We start from the raw sequence: 12,105 nt of genomic DNA on the forward strand, positions 1-12,105 counted from the left end.
TGGGGAAACAGATCCACAGGAAAAGCTTGCAGAAGATGATGGTCTGATGCAGCACACAAATCTATTGTTCAGATAGAAGCAGTCACAAGAGACCACATAGGCCTGGGCTGGGAGTGGAGCTATCACTGCTTTGGCTCCCTGTGGCAGGACATCAGGGGAAGTATTCCCTGGCAGAGAAAAGGACATGGAATCTGAGGACCAGAATTTGTCTGGAAATAAAGACCAAACACATAGCAGACAAGAGGCTTCAAGTTTAGCATAACTAAAGACAGCAGCTTACTATAAAATAGTAAAGATTCGGGGGCCGGGAGTTTGGCCTAGTGGTTAAAGTGCTTGCCTAGCATGCATGAAGACCCGGGTTCGATTCCTCGGTACCACATACATAGAAAAAAGCCGGAAGTGGTGCTGAGGCTCAAGTGGTAGAGCTCTAGCCTTGAGAAAGTCCAAGGACAGTGCTCAGGCCCTGAGCTCAAGCCCAGGACTGGCAAAAAAAAAAAAAAAAGAAAGAAAAAAAAGAAAAAAAAATAGTAAAGATTCTCTGTCTTTATGGCACCCCACTGGCTGGCACTAATGCCTCTTCCACCTTCCCTCTTTGCTCTGCTTGGTACCCTGCAGGAGGCTCAGGAAGACTTCCTTTGCTTTCTCAAAGGTTGTTAAGATATTGAGAGTTTTAAACATCTCTTGGCTTTGGCTGGATTATTTCTGCTTCTTGTAACCCACAGATCTCGGGTGGAAATGATGAACTTGGTTTTGGGTGTAGGCAAGTGGAGCTGTGTGGGTGGACCACACACATTGGACAATACCAGGAAGCTGGGGATACAGAAGGAAGGTAAGGGTTGTCGTAGTTAATACCCATGGCTAGAACCTCAGTGGCTTTAACACAGTACGTACAAGCTTATGTCTTGTTTACACCATGGTGCCTGGCTGCTCCTCACTGGACAGTTCCCATCTGAGTGGATACCAATTTTCCATTCCATGGCTCTTCTCTCTTGTGCATCCTTGGGGTCCTCTGCAGTCTTCTATGAGTAGTCTGTGAGTGCCACTCACCTGTCACTGGGGAGAACCAGTGACCAGTCACAGGGTCACCAAAATGCAGGAGGGCCAAATGACCTTGGGGAGAACCATATAGTTTTTCTTCAAAGTTTTGATCAGGCCAGGCACAGGGGTACATGCCTAAAACTTGAGTAATTTAGGAGGTTTGAGGTAGGAGGACCTCAAGTGTGAAGCCAGTGTGAGCTAGTCCTTGTCTTGTAAAAAAAAAAGTCAATTCTACTCCTAGACATATCCCCAAGTATAAAGACAGCTATTCAAACAAACACTTGGACATAGATTTTATAATGGCATTACCTACAATTTCAGTCCAAATGGACCTCCATGGATAAGTGAATGAACAAATTGTGGCATATCCATTCAATAGAATGTTACTCAGCCATAAAAGGAATGAAATTTGTTTATTTATTTTTTTTTGCCAGTCCTGAGCTTGGGCTCAGGGCCTGAGCACTGTCCTTGGACTTTCTCAAGGCTGGAGCTCTACCACTTGAGCCTCAGCACCACTTCTGGCTTTTTTCTATGTATGTGGTACCGAGGAATCGAACCCGGGTCTTCGTGCATGCTAGGCAAGCACTTTACCGCTAGGCCAAACTCCTGGCCCCTGAAATTTGTTTATTTGAAATAGGGAAGGGAAGGGGGGAAATAAGATGATTGGGGTAGCGGGAGGGAAATGACAAAAAGGAGTATTAATATGCGAGAAGCAATGTACCCACTACCTGACGAATGTAACTGTAACCCCTCTATACGTTACCCCAACAATAAAATTTTTTTAAAAAAAGGAATGCTACAAGGTGGACAAACACAGAAGACATGGTTAGTGGAAAAAAAATCCAGACCCTGCAGGACAAAAGCTATACAAGCAATGAGTCCTTCTCTGAGATAGAGAAGGACATCAGGAGCTGGGTGGAGGGAGAAAAGAGGAGAAATTGTAGGAGCTAGAGGGTCTTCTCTTGGTATGATGAAAGTGTTTTAGAACTTGATGTAGGGAATGCTGGCTACCTAATGTTGTGAATGTAAGACATGCTCCTTAAGGTGGTACCCCTTAAAATGGTACTTCGGTGTTGTGTGAATTACTGTTGGAAAAATGCAAGGGGGCTGGAAGGGAAATGTAGTTCCTGGCTAGGCAGTTGGTACTTGATTAGTAGGTACAACCATACACTATGGAATTGGGACACTTTGTGTATGAGACAGGGGAAGAAGGGGAGAGAGAAAAGGAGGGGGGAGGGAGGAGGGGGGGAGAAAGAACTCAAGACGAGCACTTTACCACTTGAGCCACAGCTCCACTTCCAGTGTTTGAGTTAAGAGATGAGTCTCGTAGACTTTTCTGCACAGGCTTCAAACTGCAATTCTCAGATTTCAGCCTCCTGAGTAGCTAGGAGATAGGATCAGTGTCTAGCTCATGTACACAATTTTGCTATCCCCACCCCACCCACCCCCAGTGTTCATACCCCCCCACCTCCCTATCAGTAGATGCACATTCCACCCTAGAGATCTGATGTGGCTTCTCTTGCTTTGATGACATAAACCATATCTGTCTCCTACATGCCAGTATACAGTGGAGGAGCAGAAACAGTAGGACAACAACAGAAACTACTGAGAAAGGGGAAGAAGAGCAGACAGAAGCCACAGAGGCCAACAGTCCAAGATCATGCTGAGCAGAAAAGGTGCAGGCATGCCCTCTAGCCCTCCATTAGGTGCCCCCTCTGACTCCTGGGAGGAACTCACAGGGTTCAATAATCTTTAAGGCCCTGACTCTAACTCTTTGGAAAGCTCTCATCTTGCTCAGCACCTCCCAGGCCACATCTAAAGTGCGTGTTGTGGAGCTGACCTTATGTAGAGGATGTCTGAACCAACTTGCACAAGCCAACTTCCTTCTTGAACAATCTTGAGGCCCCAGAATTGTTTAATGCATGAATAGTAAAAATCTTCCCTACTCCAACAACTAAATGATTGTCTTAAAGTGACTCACACAGCCAATGTGAGCAGAAGCAGGAACAGAACCTAGATTTTCAACTTTGCAGTCCTGGGAGCACTCACACCAGCTCCAGGAGGGAGGCAACAGATCCAGTAGTTAGCAACATAGCTTTTCCTTTCTGTGCTTTTAATTAGCATATATGAAATACACTGCCAATCTAATTTAATTATAATTAGGTAACCAGAAGGCTGATTATGTTGTAAATTTAGATTAAAGAGCTGTTGTTTTCAATTAGTCTTGATTGTAAAGTGCTTTGACACTTCTCTCAGCCTCCAGGAAAGTTCCTTATATGTGTAACTTCCGGGTTTCTTTCATTTTGCTCCTAGCCCTGGGATGGTAGTTACTGGACTCAGCTGCCCAGAACACTGTCTGGTGCAGAGTTGAATTTGTTAGGGATCCTTTCGTTATCAAAGGATGTTGTTTTTTTCAGCTGTCCACTAGAGGGTCCAGATGAAAATGCCTCCGATCTTAAAAGGGCTTGAAACCTATGGACTGGCAGTTTAGCCTAGTAATAGAGTATTGGCCTAACATGCATGAAGACTGGCTTTGATTCCTCAGTATCACATACATAGAAAAAAATGTCAGAACGGAGAAACAAAAATGGCCTAGAGACACGTGAAGAAATGCTCAACATCTCTGGTCATAAAAGAAATGCAAGTAAAACAACGCTAAGATTCCACCTCACTCCAGTTAGAATGGCCAGGATCAAGAAAACTAACAACAGATGCTGGAGGGGATGTGGCCAGGAGGGATCACTACTGCACTGTTGGTGGGAGTGCAAACTCGTTCAACCACTATGGAAAGCAGTATGGCAGTGCCTCAAAAGGCTAAACATAGAACTCCCCTATGATCCAGCAATTCCACTACTTGGCATTTACCCAACCATCCAGAAACAAGGGCATACTCAATCCACTAGCACAACGATGTTCATTGCAGCACTATTTACCATAGCAAAGATATGGAACTAACCTAGATGTCCATCAGTTGATGAGTGGATCAACAAGTTGTGGTATTTGTACACATGGAATTCTATGCTGCTGTCAGAAAGAATGACATCACCCCATTTGTTAGGAAATGGAAAGACTTAGAAAAAGTCATATTAAGTGAAGTAAGCCAGACTCAAAGGAACTTAGGCTCAATGGTTTCCCTCATTCGTCATAATCAGTAGAAACCTTGGGCTCTCCTAGCAGAGATTTGCAATAGAGCAAAACCTTGATACAAAAGGCCATATAGTAGGATGCTAAATGAAAGGATCTCTAGGATATAGAAACATAAGCCATATAATGAATGATTGTTGTTCTTAAGGTACTATGTTATCTCTCATCTCTTTTGCTGTCCCTTGGTTATCTCATATAGTTACAGTATCTCACTTTGTTACCTGATATATCGGATATATTTGTATTTGGTTATTTGAAATTGGATACGGAAAGGGGGAAAACAAGATAAGGGGGGGTAGTGGGGGGGAGGGAAATGGGTACCAAGACATGTGAAAGGGTATCAATGTATGGGAATTAATGCACCATCTATCTGGCAAATATCATGTAACCCTTCTATTAATTACAATAAAAATATATGAAAAAAAAGAAAAAAATGTCAGAAATGGTGCTTTGGCTCAAGTGGTAGAGCTCTAGCCTTGAGAAAGCCTAAGGACAGTGCCCAGGCCCTGAGTTCAAGGCCCAGGACTGGCAAAAAAAAGGGGGGGCTTGAATCTCACATAATAGGAAAAAAGCTCACAGGTCAGGTAGTCCTAGTGTGAATTCATTTGGTGCCAAAGCATCCACAAGCACTCAGACTCATTTTGTCTCCCTTCTCTGCCAACTTAGGTAACTGACTTTGAACCTCAGGTAAGTCCCTAACTGGTTGTATCATGGTTGCTGGGGACCCAAGCTTTCCTATCTCTCCAGAAGAGAGCATTGCTTCCTCCTATCTCTTGACCTCCAGTAGACTTCTCATGACACTTTGGCCAGAATCACAGCCCAGACTTCTTTCTTCTTCTTTTCTCCTCCTCCTCCTCCCTCCTCCTCCTCCCCCTTCCTTCTTCCTTCACAAACATATACCAATAACAGGGATGTTGCCCAAGCTGCTCCATGGGAGGCAAGAGGCAGCACTGTCAAACATGGGGGTTAGAGTATATGCTGAAACTTGAGATATGATGTGTAAACTGCCATTTGTGTATGAGTCATAGTTAATATTCATTTGTATCTGCTTCTTCTTAAGCATGATCAGATATCAACTCTTCTGATAACCAGCAAAGCTATAGAAGGCATATTGGCCTCTATGTTTATGAAGCATCTTGGTCCAATCATATGATGTGCCAGTGAGAATTGCTTGGATTGACTGGCCATGAAAAACCAGGTGTCTTGCTCTTACTGCTGCCAACCATGGCTACCATGGCACCTGCTGGTGCTGGCTGATAGTGGCAGGCCAGTTCTGCATCACATCTTTAGCAGTGTCCCTTGTGGGCTATAGCTGAACTGCCTTACTCAGGGTTATCCTCCACCTTGGGAAGGCTGAATGCATGGGATCACAACATGGTGTTTTAGGGTCCCAAGTTTAAGCAATGACTTCTACTAAATCTCTGAATTCTTGTTTCCAAACTTCTCTGTAATCATCTGCCACAGCCCACCTCCCTGTGTCTTCTCTTGATCCACGATCAGTATATTCTCTTTTTTCCCCCCAAGACTCCCATCCAGGTCCTTGCCTTAACATAAATTTGTGTGGCAGACTTAGTTCTCACATCTGGTGTTTCTCCAACAGGGAGGTGGTGATGGCGTTGCTCTATTCCTGCAACCGTCTGCATTCCATTGCGTCCCCTCTCAGGCTCACACCACTGGGTTTCTACGCCACCTCCTCAGCGTCACTGTCTCCTGATCACTGCCACCCCTCTCAACTTTCATGTCTGGGTTACCATTAGCTTTATATCAAACCTTGCTTCCATTCTCACAAAGGAAACATAAAAACCCATGTAGTCTTTCGATCCTATGGTCCATTATTTCCCTGGACGTCTCACCAAGTCCAATTCCAATAATGAAGGCAAGAATTCCTGAGGAAGATCATCTGTGTGTCTAAATAGTTCAGTGTTACAGTCACATCCTGTTCTCCTTCCTTGATCAATATATTTCTAGATTATGACAGAATAAAAACATGTGGTATTTATGGTAAAATGCCAAAGATGATTGGATTTAACTATTTTGAGTATGTCTGGATGCTCTTTTTTTGGGGGGGGGCAGTTCTGGGCTTGAACTCAGGGCCTGAGCACTGTCCTTGGAGCTTTACCACCTGAGCCTCAGCACCATACCTGGCTTTTTTTCCTTTTTGCCAGTCCTGGGCTTAAACTCGGAGCCTGAGCACAGTCCTTGGGCTTTTTCTACTAATTGAGTCTACTGCACCATTTCTGGCTTTTTTCTATGTATGTGGTTCTGAGGAATCAAGCCCTGGTCTTCATGCATGCTAGGCAAGCACTCTACCACTAGGCCAAATTCCTGGCCCATACCCAGCTTTTTTCTATGTATGTGGTACTGAGGAATTGAATACCGACCTTTGTGCATTCTAGGAAAGCACTCTACCACTCGGCCAAACTTCCGGCCCAGGGTGCTCTTTTTATGGGCTGGATAAGTAACAAAAAGTCATACATAATTCATAAATTATATTTACTTCATGAAAGTTAATTTTCTTGCCTTCTCTTAAGTAAATTACTAATTATGTTGTTATAATCAAGACTTACATATAATTTGTGTTCTATTGAGAGTAATGACAAATTAGACAACTTTTCTGAAGATGTCGTGGTTCTTAGGGTGTTTTTTTTATTAACCTCAAAATGGAGAAACTATGTTTTGCTGAGATCAGACCAACTGGAATTGCCAATTAAATTATTAACACAAGACAGATCGAAAATGAACCATAACTTTAATAATCACGCTGTTTCAGTCCATTTTTTGTTGCTATAATAAAATACCCAAAGCTGAGTACATTTTCTTCATAAAGATTTGCTTTAGGTCATAGTTTCAGAGTCTAAGACTTTGGCTGTAGCGGCTGTTCAGCTTTGGTACATCACAACATGGTGAATGGCATCATAGTTGGATGAGTACATGAACGCATGAATGCAGGCACGTGGGTGGGGTGGAGGAGAGAGAAGATGGTGAGGTGGGTTAGCCTTTTTCTTTTGATAACTCTTTTTTTTTTTTGCCAGTCCTGGGGACTGAACTCAGGGCCTGAGCACTGTCCTTAGGCTTTCCTCAAGTTTAGCTCTCTACCACTTATGGCACAGCACCACTTTCAGCTTTCTCTGTGTATGTGGTACCAAGGAACCCACCCAGGGCTTCATGTATGCTAGGCCACGTTCCCAGCCCAACAACTCATTTTTTTTTTTTTTGGTAATTGTATTTTGTCCTGGTAATGTATAGAGGGGTTACAGTTACATTTGTCAGGTAGTGAGTATACTACTTCTCAAACATTGATATCATACCCCTTTGTCATGTTTTTGTACTCCTTTCTCTCCTCCCCAATCATCTTGTTTTTCCTTTTCCCTTCCCTGTTTCAAATAAATAAATGTATATACAATATACCAGGCAACAAAGTCAGATACAGTAACCACAGGAGATTAACTGTAAGGGGAAAAAAAAGAGAAAAGAAATAACTTCACATGGTACATTAAGAATAACCATCACAAAGATAAACCTCTTGTTTCCATATCCTTGAGTTCATTTCGCTTAGTCTCATCCTATATGGCCATATGTACATAGCTTTTGAGCTATTGTGATCCTCTGCTAGGAGAATCCTAGATGCGGACAACTCATTCTTTTGAGAACTGAGGTCCTGTGAGAACTACATTAATCCTTTTGGATGGCTATGTTCTATATCCAGCTTAACACAGCTAAGCTTTGTTACTCTTCACATTGGTACTTTGGGGACTAAGCTGCTAGCACAGAAGCTCTGGGGGACAGACCTCTACCACACCCATGCCATATAGCATTGCTCAAACATTTTAATAGGGTGAGGCTGTATATGACCAGTTACTGTTACAGAAAAATTATAAAACATCTTAATGTCATTGTATAAGTCCCTGTGTAAGTTACATAATTTCCACTGTCTCCTTTTATTGTAATTATTCATTCATATTAATTGAACAAATTAATGGGTTTCTCCATAAACATATATCAGTGCTTCTTGCAGCCACCTTGAGATACATATACTTAAGTATTTTTCCTTTAAGTTAAGGCTGTAAGAAGAAAAGTGAAATGTTTTTTAGCTTGCTAAATAACATCTCGATGTATAGTGCCAAAACATGGTTTCTACAAACATTCAAGGAAATTCTTCAGTGGTGCAAACTCGTTTTGTTTCCTTTGAAAATGAAGGTACTAATCCTTTAAAAGGTGAAGCAGACAAAACATCTTCTTTTTTTGGTAAGAAACAGTTTATACCAAATATCTGTAGACAGTGCAAGTACTAAAGTAATTTCCTTTTCCATTAAAGACCACAATCCATTCACCTGAAATGATCTTCTATTGTTTTTGCTTAACTCTCCCAGTGTATCTCATCTATCTTGTCTAAATTAAATCAGATTGCTTTAACACACTGAGTAGTTCCAGGACCATGAATTAGAGCACAAAATTGGACACTTGGCACAACTGGGAAATGATATTTCGTTATGCAAAAATCTATCACATTAATGCCAAGTGGAAAGGATTTGAAAAGTTAATTAATTTGTTTTCTCTTTTCGTTAAGTGCTGCTGTTGCTTAGCTCCTTCCTGGACGCTCAGCCTTTGCCTCCTGTGTAGTCTGTTTGGTATTAGGATGTGCCCACTTTATGTTGGGGTGTAGAAAGGCACTGACTAGTGCTGAGTGGTGTTGCTTGTGACAGAAGCTGGGGAGATTTGTGCCTCTTCTGTCCAGCTGAACATTGGATTGCAAGTGATACAAGTGCCTATAAGGCCTCTGTGAATTTATGTGCAATGCTGTACATGCTCATATATGTGTGTGACACAGAGATCTTGAAACTCTGAGGCCTAGAACAATGGCCTCTTTTACGGTGAGGTTTCCTCACTTTCTAAGGACTTTTGCTTCCTTTCCATGCTTGCTTATCCCTCCCACAGCCCTGCTGTATGTGTATTTTTGATTAGACAGAAATTAACTCTTTAATAAAGGTAAAAGAGGAATTAATTAAAAGGGAATTGAGTTGCTCAAAGAATCCATAAGAAAGCTAGGGAACATGGCCCAGCAAGTAAACACTTAGTAGAACTGGAAGCTGAGCACAAACACTGCTAGGGTCATATCCACAGGACGGGTGGGAAAATACATGGCCTCTAGTGCTGCCTTTGCTGTGAGTTTGGATTTGCAGAGGTTATGAATCATGTCCACTGATTTTTTTGGCTTGTGCCACTATCTCCAGGCCCTTGGTAGAAGGTTCTACTTGGCCAAGCAGTTTTTGTGCCCTTGCTCTGGAGAATGGTGTATGGGGAGAGGGAATGTTCTATTTCCTTTGGTTTCCTGCAGAGCAGAAAGTAGGGCCTCGCGTCTCACTAAGCACTTAAAATGTCAATGCCCAAGCAGGAAGGAAATCAGGTATCTGGAAGTGAGACAAGGAAGACAGAACAAAGACAAATGTCCACTCTCTCCAGTAGGCCTGCTCACCAGGAGCTTCTTGCTGAAAGAGAGACATCCTGGCAATAGCTCTTCACTATTAGGGAGTGAAGAGAAAGCTCTCTTGTAATAGCTCTTCACTCTCTTCCATACACCACCATACCTTCTCTCTAGCCTACTGCTCCATCTGTCTTTACTTTCTGATCCAGCTCAGAGTCCATGTACACTTTTACAACGCATGGAGCTCTCTATTACCTGCATCTGGTGAGACCCCAGCTTTGGGTAGAATGTGAGCACCTATCTGGGTTCACAGCAGAGAACTGATGAGTGGACCATCTTTGAAACCTTTCCTTCTCTCCACCTCACTAATTAACCCATCAAGGCTTGTCTATTCTCATGCTGAAATAAATCTGCAGTCTAAAACTTTTTTCTCTGTCCACAGTCCCCCAACCCAGCACCTCACATGCCAGGCATCATCTTTTGCCTGAAGTTTTGTCATAGCTCCCTGATTGGTTCAGGCTTTCTCTTTTTCTTTCCTACAGGCCACTCCCATTAGGAGAGTTACATACTTTTTTTTTTGCCAGTCCTGGGCTTGAGCTCAGGGCCTGAGCACGAGCTCAGGGCCTGAGCACTGTCCTTGGACTTTCTCAAGGCTAGAGCTCTACCACATGAGCCTCATCACCATTTCTGGCTTCTTTCTATGTATGTGGTACCGAGGAATTGAACCCGGGTCTTCATGCATGCTAGGCAAGCACTTTAACCACTAGGCCAAACTCCCGGCCCGAGAGTTACATACTTTTATAAACTGTTATGCCTTCTCTTTTCCATTTCTATTTAAACAGAGACACAGGTGTTTCAATAGGACTTCCAAGATGTGCCACAACCCTGCCCTAGCCCGACCTTCTGCCCTATACCATGTCCCTTTCCTTCTCTTCCTGCTATTTGGTTCTGTGGCTTTTCCTCAATGGCTATATAGTGGTAGATGCTTTCTTTCATTCATCTGTTAGAACATTCATGCCCTGACTTGTTGTCCGGTTAACTTTTCTTTCATCCTTTTATGTTTGCTTTGGTGCCACTACAGGGGCTTAACTTAGTACCTGGGGTGCTATCATTTAGCCTTTTCTGCTCAAGTCTGGCACTCTACCAATAAACACCTCTACTTAGACTTTTTACTGGTTAACTGGAGATAAGAATCTTACAGACTTTCCTGCCTGGGATAGCTTTGAACCTCAATCCTCAGATCTCAGCCTCCCAAGTATCTAGGATTAAAAGCGTGAGCCACCGGTGCCAGGTGTTGATGCCCCAAATTTAATCTTAGTAGAAATATTTTCAGAGAGCCCCTTGTCTTTATAGCTCCAGCACAATTCTGAGCCTAGAAATATTCATGTATGACCCAGTGTGACAGGCTCACAGCAGGGTGCTAAAGAGAACCCCTGTGTTTGCCACAGCCTAAAGTCAGTCATCCATTCCGAAATCCATCAGGTTTACAACAGAACATGTATCATGTTCTCTATTTCCCTGCTGTAATGGAGTCTAGGATTTTTGTAAAAGGAAAAAAATCCAACATAAAAAGAAATAGGAGCAGAGAGTACTCCCCCGAGTGGTTCTACATCTGCACTGTAAGTAGTCATCTGAGTGAGCAGCTAGAGACTTAAGTTATGTGTGCATCTCTAATCCTTTTACCATTTATTTTCTAAGTGAAAATGATAGGAAAGTTTATTAGGAAGGAATGCATGGTCAATAGAGGGAAAGCAGGTCATATCTAGGGTAAGAATGACTTTCAATCCTCTTACCTTTAATCAAGATCATTCTCATAGCTTTGTATTTAGACTTCCAAAGGCACTGTACATCAAAAATCATTTTTCAACACTGTAATGGTACAATAATCATCACCTAGGGATTAAAGCTCTATTTATTCTTTATCCTAATATAGTTTTATCTCTGCCAAAATTACAGTTTAAGGTCTCCATGCTAATTCCTTCACATAATTCACAGTAAACCCCAAATGGCAATTAAAAGAAATTATTGAGCTGGGCGCTGGTGGCTCGAATCTGTAATTCTAGTTACTTAGCAGGCTGAGATACCTGCTCAAAGCCAATCCAGGCAGGAAAGTCTGAGAGATTCTTATCTCCAATTAACCAAAAATGCTGGAAGTGGAGTTGTGGCTCAAGGGGTAGAGCAGTAGCCTTGTGCACAAAATCTTAAGAGACAGGGCCCAGGCCCTGAGTTCAAACCCTACAACCACACACACACACAATATCAATATGTCTGTTGTGTATAGTCTTCTCTGACTCAAGTTTTTTTTTTTTTGCCAGTCCTGGCCTTGAACTCAGGGCCTGGGCACTGTCCTTGGGCTTTTTCAAGTCTAGAGCTCTAGAGCTCTACCACTTGAGCCACAGCACCACTTCTGGCTTTTTTTGTATATGTGGTACCAAGGAATCAAACCCAGGTCTTCATGTATGCGAGGCAAGTAAGAGGGAGGACTAGGACCCAGCAGGGAG

This window comes from Megascapheus bottae, chromosome 15, assembly GCF_031878675.1.
Source record: "Megascapheus bottae isolate mThoBot1 chromosome 15, mThoBot2.hap1, whole genome shotgun sequence".
In the NCBI taxonomy this organism is placed as follows: domain Eukaryota; kingdom Metazoa; phylum Chordata; class Mammalia; order Rodentia; family Geomyidae; genus Megascapheus; species Megascapheus bottae.